Here is a 9143-nt window from a genome sequence, read left to right on the forward strand (position 1 = left end):
TCTCCTAAAATTTAAATTTTTATTTCGATTTTGATTCAGACTCCGTTCATGAACCAAATACTTCAACAGATTTGACCCCTCCGATTTCGATTCCAATCCAGTTCGATTTCCTTTCCAGACCCCCCCCCCCCCCCAAATAAAATATACAAATAGTCTATAATTCAGTACAATCAAAGTATACCATTCCCTTCCCCACGCAGCTTTGAGATGCAGTATCACCAGATCCACGAATATCCATGATTCATCACTACCGTGTCAATCAACATATGGACGTGCACGCTCGTATTTCTTTTGATTCTCCCCACCGTACATAATCAGGCTCTTGTAAACAGCGAGCGGCATCCTACAGCTATCTGTGGTTATGTAGTCCTGTAAATGAATGAAGGAAAATTTAAAAATTTTGGGTGGCCGAAACGTGGGAATTGAGAGGTTCTGCTTCAGTTGCTCTTCAAAAGAACTAGATTTGGAGCAACGAAACAGTGGAGGTCCGTATTAACAAGTTCACTTCGAGGAGGAGATTGGCCATCTTCTATGACCGGACACGAGCAGAGGCAATTAGTGTTTTGGGGAAAACAAAAGGTGATGATATTAGTTCTTAGATCTGGGTTTGTCTGTCTTCGGTCATTTATGGAGGATGACTTGTGTAGGTTTACAATGTGATAGATATGAGTTCTTGACCGGTACCGTCACACATTCCGTGTCCACTCGTTACCAGCACGATTTAGAAACTCTTATGCCAGGTTGAGCACCTGTATTCGGAGAAGAAATTGTAAGCAAAGCACAAAAGCGCTAGTCATACACACATACACATGCAAGAAAAGAAAATAAGAAGAATAATTAAATGTGAAGATACGTTAGTTGCAGATGATAGTACATTCTTGTTACATCCTATAATTCCCCTTACCATGGAACTATACAACTGGAACACTAGGCACCAAAACGATTTTAGGAAAAGATGAATTATCAGCCATGTAGGATTATTGAAACTCTCTGTAGTTTATAATGATCTAAAGATTTGGTATCCTGCCCAAAGCAGAATGAAAATAAACATGTGACTGGGAAGCAACTTCTTCACAGAACAATCTCTCTAAGTGATATATATACTAAAATGCTAGACCTAAAGTAAAAAAGCAAAGTTTAATATCTATGTAAAAATAATGAAAGAGCACACCAAATATTGATGCCCTAGAAAAGCATGATACAAGTTTTGGAGAGGTGAAGGATGCAGGGATATTTAATAAGAGAGAGATTATCTGTGCCTCAATAAGTTGAAGTGGGAACTGAAATGCTGGTATTCAACTTCCACATTCCGGTTAAATTGCACTTGTTCCAAAATGGGAACAGCTGGGTCAGAACTAGAAAAACTGGACCTAGTCCAAGTTAGTTCTGGTTTGAGAACCTCCAAGGAAAACTAAAGATTTTCTTGTTACAAAAATGAAGAATATCATGCTAAAGTACCAATTCCCATGCTATCATGGTTATACCCTAGTCTAAATATGCACGGTCCCCAATAGATCAAAAATACCATCGCTCAAATCTGTATTTTTCAAAGCTTCCTACCTCGGCTTTTTGAAGTTTCTACCCTCTTCTTCAACCGGAAGTCCCATATTGCTATCATGGAACTAATAATTTTAACACCAAATAAGTCAATATTTCTTATTGTTTTATAAATTTTGAAGTAACGATGACAGTTCCCAGGCACTTCACCACCAGATCCTTCCCTATATTCCTGATTTTGGCAGTTGATCCTAATTTACAATGCTTGGATCTGAAATATGTGAAATATATGTATTTGAGTGTATGGTGTGTGCATGCTTGCGTGTGTGTATAGCATGGAGGCTCCTCACTCAATTCCTCACAGCAAAGACATTTTTCTACGACATGATAGAAGCTAAGAACTGATTCAAGATAGCTAAGTTTTAGTCAAACTTGGTGTTAATATATATGAACTTTGTTCAGAGTTCGGAGACATTCACAATTTATGCATAATAATATGCATCTGCATGGTTCATTTATGCATACCTTAATGATCTGAAGCTTAATTTATGATGTCAGGATCAAAGTCTGATCTGTCAAAGTTTTGAGAAATTATTAGTTGCCCTTCAACATGGCATCAACATTATAAATCTGGTGTTGAATTCGTGGAAAAGCTTACATTGCAAAGAAAAGACTGCAACTAAACAATGCATGTTTAGTCATTCATATGTATGTATGTAAATTTTTCTCATGTTACAACATCTGCAACCAATGTTTATGACGAACATACACTAACACCTCCACCCCCCCCCCCCCCCCACACCAAACCCCCCCCAAAAAAAAAAAAAAAAAAAACTCATGAACTTGCATATATCACTCTCCAAACCTGTACCAAGCCATCATTTATAGATGACCTATGCAACACATCTAGAAATTAAAGTTATCCTCTATAAATTATAAATGCTATGTTAGGTACTGCTGTTTTCCACCAACCTACCCATAATCCCTTCATTCCCCTCCTTGCTTGATTTCAAATCTCATTATTTTCCTGTTACAAAAAAATATGGTGGACTAACTGATCTTTACATCAGTTGATGAAAGAACCCCATACAATAAAATGCATCTGTCTTTGAAACAGTTCGAATCATTACGACAATAATCAGTTTGATTTATTTTACTGGGAAGGTCTATGGTTCAAATTCATGTAGCCTAATACATTCTATTTCAGTTTAGTATCATTTTCATTTCCTCATTCACATGTTCATGTAAATACATAGGGACAAGAAAATAAAAACAATAAAACTAGGTACACCATACTGTACTAAATCGGATGATATGGGGCATATACCAAACTATACCAGTTCAATACCGATACATAGTATAGAGGGCGTATTGATACTCAGTACGCCGAACTGGCCCCTATACCAACATAGTGACTGGGAGTGGATCCTCGACATGGTGATATTTGGGTTCTATGAGCAGTAACATGCCTTAAGAAGATTGATTCTGAACCTAGTAGCAAGACCTGGTAGCCTCTCCAACACATCTCATAATACAATTTGCTCATCTTATGCAAGAAGAGTGATCAAGCCTAGTAGAATAATACTTGGATGATGTCAATAATTTCTAAGTTACAAACATAAAATGTATATTGTTCTCCTCTAATTTAAAGCAGATTTATAGGCAAATATTAAATTATATGAAGACCCCATATATAGAAATTGTTGTGTTAAATATTTTAAAAAAAATAAAGAAAGAGAACGGCAAGCTGGAAAAAGTAATTCAAAGGAAAGCACATGAAGGCTTAATCATATACAAAAACTAATCATATATTGTTTGTTCTGGAGAGCAGCAAGGACTTAAAGAAAGCCTCAGAAATTGATCCAAAAAAAAAAAAAAGAGGAGGGATAGGAATCAAAGGAAGGGTGAATACCATTTTTGAACAAAAGGAACTTGTGGTTGGAGGAAGTCCAAACTCCAAAGTAAACACATATGATCATGAGAAACCTAAGTAATCTATCTGCAGATCCAAAATGCTCCTCAAGGGAGTTTAGATCTGCAAAATATTCAATAAATACGATACAGCACAAAAAGAGAAGATTTAAACATCTAAAACAATACCCGCTCTTCTTCAGCAGATCTACCAAAACCTTTGACAAATATAGTATTGCTCACACAATTCCTGCCCTTTGTTAAGAATTACTTTACTTCCGGCAAAACTCATAAAAATGATACAATTTGGCATCTACAATGATATAAAATGGGGACTATTGACGTCTGATTATTCACTTTGAAATCTTTCTTCCAAGCCTCAAGCTAAGCAGAATGGAGACAAAAAAATGAACTTCTATACCATGCTTTGGAAAAAAAAGAAAAAAAAGGATGGGCAAACCATTGTTAAACGAAACTGATTTGAGGCCCAAACCTGGTACAAAGAAAAAGCGTCGGGCCACATGTTGGAAAGGGATTGGTTCCTTGCATCAGGGACCTGCTGCGTATGGCACTGACATCCCAAACTACACAATCTCATTATGTCACATGGTGCCTCCTTTCTGGGTACCATGCTTGGGTCTGTAGCATTCCTCATTGTAAAATAGTCAAAGAGCAGTGAATAGTATCTATATGCATACACATGCATATGCATAGACATAAACACACACATGTGTATGATTTACTTTTTATCGAACTAATAGATAGGATGATAAATCATCTCAATAAGCATCGATACGTTTGGAAGCAAACACATCATCAGCTAGCATGAGAGGAGAAACAAACCAAGAACATGTTTGAATAGGTTAATTAAAGTAAGCATGCCCCAATCAGCACCCATGATTTAAAACATGCAGCTGCTAACAATAATGTTTCCCTGCTTTGTGTTTACAAGGTTAGCTTATATGTATCAAGAAGCGGGTTTGTCTTTTCATGAATATACAATATTAGCAATACAAGAACAGAAGTCTATTTTAATGTGCGACAAAAAGGGAGACAATATAAGCTCTAAAGGGTATATGCCCCTGTCGCATGGCCAAATCAAGTGTTCCTCCACGTCCCCACAGTTCTAGAAGACTCATTTCAGGTACCTGCAAACAATTGGAGGTGAATGTACAACAGAATGGACAAACTTCATTACTCAAAATGACCTTGTTCAATGAGAAAATTCATGAAACGTCATAATCACAATTTTTTCAGAAGAAAGCTCAAGATTTCTGTGAAAGGAAGGGAAAAGAGAACAAAGTTTCTGCTAGCTGAAAATTTTTGAACTAAGGTGTCTGTTTTACAAGGGGGAAAGAGGATTGAGTGTTTCAAGCTGCAAATTTTGAGAAAGAAATTTTTTTAAAGCAATTATTGTAAGAAAAAAAGGTGAAAGTTTTACAAGTTACATATCAAAGAAGACAACATTATGTAGGGAAGAATTAGTCCGTACACAAAAGAACCATTTTTTCAAAAAAATACTTCTTGAGTTCCTCCTTCACCGGCAAATTCAACAAAATCCAAATGCATGATTTTGATTACTAGCAGAAGTTTCAGGTTACATCAGACAAAACTAACTTCAGTTTCATACATCTAGAAAACCAAAACACCATCATGTTACTAGGACCCTCTTCTTTTCAGATTGTGTAGCATTGTGTTCTGAAGCTGCACTAGCATCTTTCATCTTCAATTCTGAATCTTGCATGTTTTAACATTTGAAAATTAGTATGAAAAGAAAGATAAAGTCAAAATATTTTAAAATAAAGAAATACAAGATGGATTTTTAAAAAATATGCACAAAAAATTACAATGTCAAAACAGAATTATTGGAAAAACACTTGCTGATTCTAAATCTAGGTTCATATTGATTCAACCAATAAAGAGAATGGTTTGTTAAATTAGCAGTAAGACACATGCATGTAGATAAGGGAAAAAAAGATCAAATGTAATTTCTCTCAGCTAGATATTATATATTGATATTGATAAGAAAAAGGCATGCCCAATCAAAATATATTAGGCCAAATAGGTGGGAGCAAAACCCTGCTTCCACAACTACGATATTACTGCATCGAGATAGTCCAGACACATCATATTGCCTATTCAAAAAACTAGAATAGGAACTATTTATAAGGTAGAACAACTAAAACATTTAACATGAATGATTGACATCTATAGATTTAAACAGCAAGCAAGGATTTTGGGTTGTTTGGCATAAAAAGATGGAATGGAATAGCCATATCCTAATGTCAACAATCCAACAATAACAACACTCTAAAAAAGTACTAGCCAACATTCTATTTGCCAAGGAGTCTGAGTTTTATCCAACAGTGGCACAATTAGATTTCCTGCTCTTTATACAATGGTTCTCAATAGAATGTTAACAACTCAACTCAAATAAGACTTAATCCCAAACTAGTTGGGGTTGGCTACCTGAATCTCTTTTCTCCATTTCACTTTGTTTAGGATCATACCTTCTGAAAAATATAGCGATATCAAGTCCTTCCTTACAACTCCATCCCAGGTGATTTTTGATCTGCCTCTATCCTTATTTCCTTCGACATGTATCCAATTGCTCTTTCATATCAGTGCATCCCTCAGCTTAAATTCTAAAAATCCAAAACCATCTAAGTCATTCTACTCTCAATCCATCCTCGATTCGTGCTACCTCCACATTTACTAATGACTTCATTTCTTATTTTATCTTTTCTCCTATTTAATAATTATTTCAGCAACACTCATCTTGTGCACAAACAGAAGAATTATATGATTGCAATATTATCACACGCAAGAGAATTAATGAGCCAAGTGGAATAAGTTGTCAAACATACAATTTATTCTGATTGCTTCAGCTTCGAACCTGATCGACAACCAAGTTATAACTGTTAAAGATTCGGCATGCTGATTTACAAATAGAACCTTGGTAGAGAGAGGGAAAAAACCATACAGGTGGGGTAATACTTGTTGCCTCCTATATTCATCAAGAAAAAAGTCAATAACAATATATCAGAAGAACACGGAAACAGGCAATAAACAAAATCAAGAAAACAGACTGATGAAAGAAAAAAGAAGACCCAAGGTAACTTAAGATTCACAGAATTCAAGACCAAGATAGAGAACATTAAATCCGGCCCAGATAACAAAGACGTCAGATAAACCTAAATCAGATATTCAGAAAAAAGAAAAAGAAAAAGAAGATCAAAATGGAGATTAAAAAAAAAAAAGAAAAAGAAAAAGTGAATTAGAGGAACACACATGAACCTCATATGTAACAGATGACCCGGGCCCTGCAAATGTCTCTACTTTCTTGCTAGCAAAGAAGAGAAGAAACAATCCGGCGTCAAGAAAAGAGAAAACAAAGAACCGAAGAAACAAAAGGGGGAAGAGAAAAACTTGCAATATCTCTTTTGAACAGAAAAGGGTGAGAATGCCGTTAAGAGCTTCGTTGGCCGGCTGATATTGCGAATGACGCCGAGAAAAGGAACGAATCTTGACCCAACAAATCACTAAAAATATGGGAAACGAACCAAGATTGATGAAAAAGGAATCGTTAAAAGTAGGGGGAAGGAAAAAGGAGAGATGATTACGTTGACAAAAGGATACCCATGCCAAAGCTTTTCTTGGGAGAGGACGATTAGTCGCCTGGAGGGACTTCGAGGGTTTAAAGAAGGGATCGGAAATAGTTTAAGAAACAAAAAAAGAGGTAGAAGAGGAGGGTGGATACCGTCGCGAAAGAGAAAACTTAGGTTCGGCGACGCGGGGAGAGGCGCCGGAGGCACGATAGCCGAAAGGAAAGGATGCCTCCGAGGTCGTCGACGGCATCGAGTGCCACGTCGAGCACAGCGCACGGCGGAACGAGCGACGGCCGTCGCCACCTCGGTTGGCAACTCCATTGTTGTAGCCCTTGCTCGAAGACTCTGGAGCACTGTGGTGGGGACGATAACGAATTAACGATCAAGGCGGCCGTGGCCCACCCTTTTATAAGGTGTAGAGGCGGTTTAGAGAAGTGCGTAGAATCCACGCAGATCTACACCGCTCGCCTTGATTACGCGGATTCATCGTATCCGTTAAAATATAGACTCTTGATGTATGCAGATTGTTGCGCTGTGATGCAGCGGTAAGAGGAGAAATAATTGCATGGGCCCGGGCAAATCTCCGAGCATACGCACTCTGGATAACGCGCAATTGGGAATTGGCGAACTACAAGGGGTACCGTGGCGTGTTATCCGTGGGATTTGGCGTGGTGTATTGGACTTGGTCCAAGTAATAATTAGACCCACTTTAAGAGGGATACGCTTTAATGATGAAATAGATCGGATTACGGGATGGACAGATACAGGATGAAATGGAGGTATATATATCGGCAGAACCTTCATTTGATACGTATATGAATCTTTAAAGGCCACGTATTTTTTGCCGTCTCAGAAAGCCTTGAAACCCTTCTTTCTGAGCTAAAATCTCAATAGCAAGAGAAACACAGAGCATGATGGCGAGCAAGAAACCCCTCTCACACCATTCCATCAGGGTCTGACTATCGTGAGGCCGATCGCGAGCTGGGCCGTCATGAGAGCCGCAACAGAGAAAAAGACTGCGACAATGATGTCCGATGGAAGTATGTCGAAGAGGGCTTGATTGCTGCTTTACGAAACTCCAATAGTTATCATTCAAAATATAATCTAAGATTCTTTTGAAGTCTCTATCTTCGTATAATATAAATTGTTAGTCATCTCCAACAACTACCCTCTTTTGGTGGTTTCTTATTTTGATAGTTCCCTCCTTGATGGTTGCCGATGATTTCCTACATAAATAACTTTCTCTTAGCATGATAATTTTCTTTAAAAAGTTGAGTTCAGTAATTAGCTATCCAAATATGGCTTCTTTTGGTAACAGTGTAAGTGGCAAATGGCCAAACATATTTCCTCCAAGTATTATGCACAAATAATGAACCAATAAAAGGTTGACCAATGATCGATTGATTTTTAAGTGAAAAGAAGAGGATGCATGCAGCAAGCCAAAAAAGACATTCACTCCTCAGACAACTAAGTTTGGATAGTGTTAATAAAATTTTGCATTATTGACAAAGTAGATACTCATCTGCTAAGATGAGAGTTGCTAAATTTGGTAGATCAAAGCTAGCATCTGATATACTTGCCCATAGACAGACAACAATTTTAAGGGTTTGAGTAGGTTATTTTTTTCTCTCTATGAAATTCGGACCGGTTCAGCCAGCCTACTTGAAAACTATTTTTAGGTACTCATGAATATATATCTAGCCCAACTTGTAATTCTATGATCTTGTTGGTTGTACTAGCTCAAGCCGTGAATCTTATAGGTTTTCAACCAATCATCCAAATAGGCCTTAAGAGTTCAGAGTATCAATCTTTCTCTTAGAAAGATCCAAAGAAGAGAGCTTTCTATTCAATTTTCAATTCAACAAGATAAAATTGGAATATATGCTATAAGAGAAAGGCCCTGAATTTGTATAACTCTAATAAAAAGCACGCAAGATATAGAAGATGATCACATTAGATAGAACCCTGCGAAGGACGATTCTCAACAATTGGAAAGGATGCGTCTACAAAAGTGCATGCAGAGAGACTATTTCATCTTTTGAACCTATAACAGCTAGATCATTGTGAAGCAACCTTACCATCATGTTAAGGCCTATCTTTTTAAAGGATGCATCTACATTTTACCTT

At 37.2% G+C, this 9143-nt stretch overlaps 1 long non-coding RNA gene across 3 annotated transcripts; it reads right to left on the minus strand.

The window, feature by feature from the left end:
• On the minus strand, window positions 1-7390 carry LOC105060267 (uncharacterized). 3 transcript variants are annotated; one of them, XR_012136245.1, is made up of 4 exons: window positions 7169-7390; window positions 3902-4556; window positions 3410-3532; window positions 1-749 (listed from the first exon to the last, which is right to left on the minus strand). It is a non-coding gene; the product is annotated as an uncharacterized lncRNA (long non-coding RNA). The 3 variants fall into 3 exon arrangements; XR_003798460.2 differs by lacking the exon at window positions 3410-3532; XR_012136244.1 differs by having other exon boundaries at window positions 3410-4556.
• Window positions 7391-9143: the final 1753 nt, after the last annotated feature.

The sequence above is a fragment of the Elaeis guineensis genome, chromosome 1, assembly GCF_000442705.2.
Source record: "Elaeis guineensis isolate ETL-2024a chromosome 1, EG11, whole genome shotgun sequence".
Classification (NCBI taxonomy): Eukaryota; Viridiplantae; Streptophyta; class Magnoliopsida; order Arecales; family Arecaceae; genus Elaeis; species Elaeis guineensis.